The following is an 8,277-nucleotide window of genomic DNA, read 5'->3' on the forward strand; positions in this document are numbered from 1 at the left end:
CGCTGGCGCTCCCTGATGCGCTCGTCCACATCAATAGCCAAGGCCACCAGTTCGTCCAGAGTGGAGGGCTTGTCTCTGATGAGTTCATCCTTGATGGTCTCACTCAGCCCCTGACGAAAAGCGCTCCTTAGCCCAGCGTCATTCCAACCACTCCCAGCGGCAAGAGTGCGAAACTCCGTCGAGAAGGCGGCTGCTGTCCGGTTCCCCTGGCGAAGGGACATCAGCCGTGCCCCAACATCCTGTCCGGCAGTGGGGTGGTCGAAGACCCTCCTGAACTCAGCGAGGAAGGTGGTGTAGTCATCAAACAAAGCCGGGCGAGAGCTGAGGATGGCCTGGGCCCAATTCAGGGCCTCGCTGGTGGTGAGGTTTGTGATGAAGGCCACACGGGCTGCTGGTGTGAGGAACTGGCTGGGTTGATGGGAAAATATCAACTCACACTGCATGATGAAGCCACGGAACTGGGAAAAGGTCCCGGCGAAGGGGCGGGGACTGGCCAAGTTGGGCTCACGGGGCTGGACGGAAGGCAGGGCCGGGGACGGAGCAGCCAACGGGGGTGGACCTGCGGCAGGGGCAGCCAGGGGGGTGATGGCAGCCATGAGTGCAGCCACCTGCTCTGACAGGGCCTGGACCATCGATGTGAGGTTCTGGACCTGGGAAGAGCGCCCCTGCTGGAGAGCCTCCTGGGCCAGGAGCCGGTCACCCAGGGACTGGACAGAAACCGAAGCCTCCCTGAGGAGACGGCTGTGGTCCGAAATAACTCTCCCTTGGGCCTGGAGAGCCTGCTGTGCGGGTTCAGGGAGCGGGGTTTGGGTCCGCTCTCCTGTGTCTGCCGAGCCTGGGTCCATGGCCAGATCTTCTGTTAAGGGTAGCGGGGAGAGGCTCGAGCGCACAACACAGGAGGCAGGATTTAGTAGAGTTCAGGGTTTTATTAGCAGGGTGATGTGGGGGGGAAAGGCTGGGTGAGCTGGAGGGGAGCTGGAGGGGAACCGGAGGTGAGCTGGAGGTGAAGAGCAGGTGAGGTGACTGGGCTGGTTGACGGGCAAGCCGGATCACTGCTGGAGAGGGGAGATCTGTGGGAAGAGAGGTTGAGTATGAGTTGGAGCAAGGCAAGGAGGCAAAAAGGGTCAAAAAGCCAAAAGGCAAAAAGGCAACAGCAACAAACACTTCGCAGGGAGTCTGCGTCTCTTCTAGGTACTTGCCAGGTAACAATCAGGGAAGATCTGGCGATGACTGGCAGGAGAGCTGGAGTCTTGTAGGCAGAGGGGTTGATTGGAGAGTGGTAGCAGGTGTGCAGTGATCCGGCTCATTCACCTCGTCAACTCAACCTGTTGCAGCTGTGTCTGAGAAGTGCCCGCTGGGAGCGAGCTGAGGTGCTGGGAGTGGCTGAGGCCGGAACAGAGGGGTGTGAAGGAGCAGAGGAGGAGGGTGTGGGTGGAGACCGTAACAATTTGTCATTTAAAAAAAGGTATATTTGTTAAATGTTTCTGAAATATTTTTGACTGAAATAAAAAACAAACCCAGGCTCCACTTTATCATTATCAGATTAATATATTATATTATCAGACCTCTGGGCTTCTTATCTCTTATGTTTCATTTATTCTTTGTCCTTGCAGATCAGAATCAGAAGGCCCAAATAATCACAGGTATGACACTAGATAAGTTACAAAAGGCATCAAATAGCACTTACAGTGACATTTCCAGCATGTGTTGATGTCTGATGTGTATCTGATCCGTCATCAGGAACCCAATAGGAAGGACGGGCATGACGGGGCGCGGTGCACTCAGCCGCTTCGGTCCAAATCTGAATGTAGAACTAGTGGTGACACGGTAGCTCCTCTCTTGTCCTTACACATGGTTTCAGTGCACTGGGTTGCATGGCTTGATGTCTGACTTTAAATTTATGTTTTTTTTTCAGTTGGGGCAATGTCGAGAGATCTGTTTTGCAGTACCTGGGGGTTTGGGATGAGAGCCAGGGGACCTTGACTTTACCCTCGGTGAGTCCCAAGATTAAAATAGTTTTGGATTTTTCAGTAGTTTTAGTTTTAATTTCGTTGTCAACTTTTGTTTTCAAAATCAGTTAGTTTTAATTAATTTTAAGAGTGTGTTTGCTAGTTTTAATTAGTTTTAATTTTTTGGAAAATGCTTAGTTTTAGTTTGGTTTTTATGAGTTTTAGTGTTAGTTTTAGTTTTTTTGTAATGGGGTATTTGTTGGGTGCAAGATTCAATAAAGTCACAATAAATGTTGCCTTTATTTCCTTTGTCTGATCCATCCCAGCTCCAATAAGTTTATTAAGTCATAAAACCAGATAGATGAAATAGATTTCATATCAACCAAAAAGTTTTACGTATGAAAAAAGTTGACAAAGACTAAAACGAAGGACATTTTATCTATAATTTTAGTTAGTTGTAGTTAGTTTTGTAACCACAAAATACAGTTTCAGTTAGTTATCGTTTTTGAAAAAACTCTCGTTTTTATTTTTATTTCAGTTAATGAAAATTATTTTTCAATTCTAGTTTTCGTTATTTCGTTAGTTTTCATTAACTATAATAACTTTGGGTGAGTCCCACTGTTTGTTCACTTCAGCTGTTTGTTTTTTTACTTTTTGAGCTGAAATAACCAAACTTGTCTGTTGTGGCTTTGAAACCTTCAGGGACCTGCCGAATCTGCCGATGAGTTGCCAGTGTCTCTTAAGGAAACCTTGGGAAAGGAGATTTATGAAAAAGTAAATGCAAGAGTATCGGAGGGAAAAAAGGTAGGTCTGTTCAACACTTCTGTTTATCTTTATAGCTTGAATATTTCTAGAGGGGCAATTTTCTGACCTGATCCCAGAGGAAGACGGTAACTAGTACTGGTTGACCGATTCAGGTTTTTTAATGCCGATGCCGATTATTTTGACATCAGTTGTAACTGATCCCTGATATGTGCTGCCGATTTTTTTGGGGTGATTCTTGAAGCCGATATTGCCTTTTCTCCCTCCATTTACATGATAAAAATGACACAATGATAACAAATGTTACACAAGTCTCAATTTAAACAAAAAAAGAAACACTTATAAACAAAACAAACAAACATATTAGCAGTTGGATAGCAAACAATGTGTATATTGTTCTAGGCCTCGAGGTGGTGGCGCCTCAGATGATCCACATATTTGATGTGTTTTTCTTTTTTCCGGTATCAGCAGCAGCTCACCAGAGAACGGCAGATGTTGCACCGAGCCTTGCCTGGTGTTGGCTCAGTGAAATGGTCTAATTGATCGGAGAACACACGCACATATCGGCCGATGCCAATACAAGTAAAAAACGCAAATATCGGCCCGATATATTGATCTACCTCTAGTAATTAGGAGGCAAAAGTTTGCATGTTCTCCCCGTGTCCGTGTGGGTTTTTACCGGGTACTACGGCTTCCTCCCACAGTCCAAAAACATGCACTTAGGTTTAATTGGTGACTCTAAATTCTCCGTAGGAGTGAATGAGATCGTGATTGTCTGTCTCTATGTGTCAGCCCTGTGGTAGTCTGGCGACCTGTCCAGGGTGAACCCCGCCTCTCGCCCAATGTCAGCTCATGGCAGAGCCGGCCCAAGCCTCCATTGGGCCCGAAGCAAAATTCAATTTTGGGCACCTTCTATTTCTGCCAATAATATTGTTTGTTGATCATTCACACGCCTACTGTAAACTCATTGTGGCTCTGGCAGTGTTGTTTACATTATCCCTTTGTCAGCCTGATATGTCTTTACACATTTATGGGGGTGGCCCTGTTAATTACAATAATAATACCAATTGCAATAATAATACAAATAATACCAATCAATGAATGATGTCCAGGGTGTCACATAATATGGTTTTTAATCTCAAAATGCATCACATTCAACTAGAAGAGTGAGCTAGGGTTGATTTACACAACGATCCACATGGTAAAGTATCGTATTTACTGTAAAAACGTCATCTGGTTTATTATTTTTGACTTCAAAAAACGTGCAAACACCTTTATCTTGGCGTTTTTTTCTCCTCTTCCTCTTTCTTTCCTCTTTCCTTGCAACATTGTTTTGCCTCCAACTACCTGCGCTTTGGATGAGCAGGAGGCAACGTTACCGGTGCTTAAAGAGAGGCAGTAAGAATCACCAGGCCTCCATCAGCAGCAGCAATCTGTTGACATAAAATTGTGTTTTTGTACAATAATAAATCTTTGATCAGATAGAAAGCATAACACATACATGCAAAATATTTTTACAAAATATATACATATTTTTTGTTAATTGCTCTTGGGGGCCCCCTAGTGGCCAAGGGGCCCTAAGCAGTTGCTTAGGGTTGCTGAATCAACTATATGATCACTTTGGGAGCTCCAGTTTAAGGTGCTGTTGAACTGTTTTGCCTGATACTGAATGGTGTTACCTGTTATTAGTCTATTCTATTATTTAGCACAGGGATGAGCAACTTAAATGCTGCAGGGGGCCACAGTTTTTCATGGACACTACTACAGGGCCACATATAGGAGCGTGCACTTAACCAGATATGATGAAACTGCAATTTTAAATATGTTTACAGTGCAGTAACTTAACATATTTCATGCTCAAATGCACAAAATGTTTGAAGCAAATACAAAATAACCACTTACTGTGATTTCTTTTTTTCAGTGCAAGAACAGCAGACCAACATTAATTGCAAGAAGTAATTTTGTGCATTTTTACACTGCACTTTTAAGATTTCATGCTCAAATGCATGTAGTTGTACTGAGGGCCACTTCAAGTGAGGGTTCGGGCCGTATGTGGCCCCCAGGCCTCCAGTTGCCCATCCCTGATTTAGCCTATGTTTATTGTTATAGACTGGGGGGACAAAAATCTCAAATGTGATCACACCAAAGTCTTCTACCGCTAAAACGTTTTTTCTTTATTTGAGGTACTTGTCCCTTTAAATGAGTCATTGCCTTGTTCACAGATACGTGGCTGTTGGCAGGGATCAAACTGTTGATTTGAGGATTCGTTGATGATTTTCTTGACTCTGACATTGACAAACTTGTTGATTGTGACTTGGAGTTGCTGTGCTACTGTGTTTCAGGTGTTGGATAGTGTTTATGTGGATGACTGCAGGAACACAGATAACGCCTGGGTGGAAACCACCCTCCTAAACATTCACCTGGACAGACTGGGCAGGACGATGATGGACATCGACAAATTGGTGGGAACATTATTAATATGTTATTGATTTACTGGAAGAACTTGACTGGTGGTGTATTTACTGTATTGCATTTGGGGACAACATTTAGGCCATAACTCCCCCTACAGTGAATACAGGATTACTAGAAAAACTAATTGAGATTAAAAACCTCTTTTCCAAGAGTGACCTGGCCAAGACGGCATCACGAAAGCAAAATGGTTACACTAAACACATAAGACACAAATAAAATACAGTCACACTTCAAGAAAACTGAGTTGGATGACAGGATCACACAGAGCAATCACAAGATCCAAGAATAGATTTATAAATAACAATCAACCAGTGAGAGAGTCTACGGGCAGACAGACATGGAGAATGTGTGACAGCATATAAGGAAAAGTGATGTAACGATAGTTGCAACCACTAATAAAACACAAAGCACAGTGATATACAGGATCCAATTTCTTTAAAAACTGATCAGGAGCATTCATAAAAAGCAGGTCTCCATAGTCCAATAAGGTTAAGAAAGTTGTGGTAATCAGATGTTTTGTTACTTGCAATGAAAAACATGATTTATTTCTGAAAAAGAAGCCCCATTTCAATTTCAGTTTAGAAACAAGTTTATCAATGTGCAATTTAAAGGACAGGTTCTCATTTATTAGAACGCCGAGGTATTTGTAAGATGTAACTATATCAATTTTTTACCCCTTGAACAGTTGACAATCTAGGAAGGTGAGATGGAGTCTGCTTGCCATTTGAAAATAACATGGTCTTTGATTTTCCTGCATTCAGCACTAGCTTGAGCTGAGTCAAATAGAACTGGACAGTGTTAAAGGCTGACTGCAACAACTCAAGCGATTTTAAAGCTGAAGAAGAAGAACAATAAATTAAAGTATCATCAGCATAAAAATGGGACACAGCATCAGACAAATTATCACAAAGGTTATTCACATAAATTGTGAACAGCAGTGACCCTAATATGGAACCTTGAGGTACGCCTTATAGAATAAAATAGAATAGGATAGAATAGAATAGTATAGCATGGCATAGCATAGCATAGCATAGCATAGCATTGCATTGCATTGCATTGCATAGCATAGAATATAATATAATACCTTTATTGTCATTGTACATGTACAACAAAACTTGGTCAGTGCAAATATCCCCATAAAGTGCCAGTTATAACAAATATAAAAGACCGTTCTAAAATACAATAAACAAAAATAAAATAATAAATATATGTATGACAGATAACGTGTATATCTTCTCAAAACTTTATTAATGTATCCCTTGCAAAGTGATTACTGATGCATTTAAATAGGAATAAACAGAGGATTGTGTCTGAAAACAAAATTATTCCAAATGTATGGGTAACAGTGTATTTATATATTAGAGAAGAAGATTCTAAAAAGAGAAAAAAACAGGAGACATCACACCACGTTTATTGTTTTTGTGTTTTCTCCATTTCAGATGAAGAACCGCAGCGATCTTCAGTGGCGTGAGGTGAGCGGCAAAACCGAACTCAGCCCAAACCAAAGAGATTCCCTGCGTGAAGTTGCAAAGGGACAACATAACAACATAAAGATCTGAAGTTCAAACCTGCTGAAGCTGTAACTGTGCCTTTCTGTCCATCCACATGGTTTATCTGCCTGCTAATGTGGCCTTTTGCAAAAGGGAAAGTTTGGATTTATTGACGTGGGGTTGTATGAGGTATTTATCCAGTCTTAGATTAGACAGACTGTGCATAAGTACCCCATTAAACTCCATTTTAATAAATGTGAAACCCTTAAAGCTGACTATTTTTGTTGCACTAAAAGCACTTGAAACAAGCCAAAATAAATGCTGCTGCTGCTGCTGTGGTTTATTATTTTTTCAACAATTTACACAAATGTCACAGGACATTTATAACTTTATTTCACACAGCGCTGAACACTTCATGCATGTGGAAGCAGTCAAATGTGAACACTGAGAGTAAATAAATCTTCACATGAGTATTTCCATTTTATGCTCCTTCTAAAGACATCTATCCATCAGTATAGATACTTATTACTTTTTCCCCACAAAACATACAAATGTGAGCCATCATATTACTGTGTATAAAATAATGCATTGTTCTGGATTAAAATGCCACTTTATGACACTATATTTACTACTTATGTCCAGCTCAGCCAGCTGCAATATCAAAACATCACTTACAAGGTATCATCATCATAATAATCAATCAATCAATACATCAGTAAATAATAATGCAATAACATGACTTACAGTATACAATCATTTGAACATCTTTTTGATATTTTGGTGCTAATATGTCTGTACTTTTACCTGATTAAAGATTTAAATGGAATGGTTGTAATGGATTATTTTCTTTATTTGGTGCTGATTTTATTTGAGGAGACAGTATTTCTTCCATCACTAAATATGCTCAATTTCCCTGTTTGTCAAAGTATCTGTGCATGTTGCAGTTCACTACATGTGTGATTTTTTAAATAATCAAGCACTCTTGGCCTTAATGATTATAAAAACCCTAATTTAATTGTCTTGGCTGCTTTTGTGGAGTCACCAATCACGCCAACATTTTCAAAAAATTACTTAAAAAATACACAAAATGACCAAAAAATTTCACAAAATTACTTACAAAAGACACAAAATGACCCAAAAAAGACACAAAACGACCATAAAAATACACAAAATTACTAAAGAAAGACCCAAAATTACCAAAAAAGACACATTATTTAAAAAAAAACAAAATTATTAGGAAAAGACACAAAATGAAAAAAAAGGCACAAAATGACCAAAAACTACAGAAAATGACCAAAAAAGCCACAAAATGACAGAAAGAAAACTAAATTACTTAAAAAAGAAACAAAATGACCCAAAAAAAGACACAAAATGACTAAAAAAGCCAAATTATTAAGAAAAGACACAAAATCACCAAAAAAAAAAGTAATTAAAGCGACCATACACAACACGTAAAGTGCCATTCATATAAAACTCACATTAAACTCTCATATCAAGGTGAGGGCCACAAAATATCGTCACGAGGGCCGCAATTGGCCCGCGGGCCGCGAGTTTGAGACCCATGATTATAAGTGTTATATACAGGCAGAATGAAAATGATTTAA

At 40.6% G+C, this 8,277-nt stretch overlaps 1 pseudogene; it reads left to right on the forward strand.

The window, feature by feature from the left end:
• The window catches only part of LOC131978733 (transient receptor potential cation channel subfamily M member 2-like), a 67,064-nt pseudogene extending 60,224 nt beyond the window's left edge, over positions 1–6,840 (forward strand).
• The last annotated feature ends 1,437 nt before the right edge of the window (positions 6,841–8,277 follow it).

This window comes from Centropristis striata, chromosome 10 (assembly GCF_030273125.1).
Source record: "Centropristis striata isolate RG_2023a ecotype Rhode Island chromosome 10, C.striata_1.0, whole genome shotgun sequence".
Lineage (NCBI taxonomy): Eukaryota > Metazoa > Chordata > Actinopteri > Perciformes > Serranidae > Centropristis > Centropristis striata.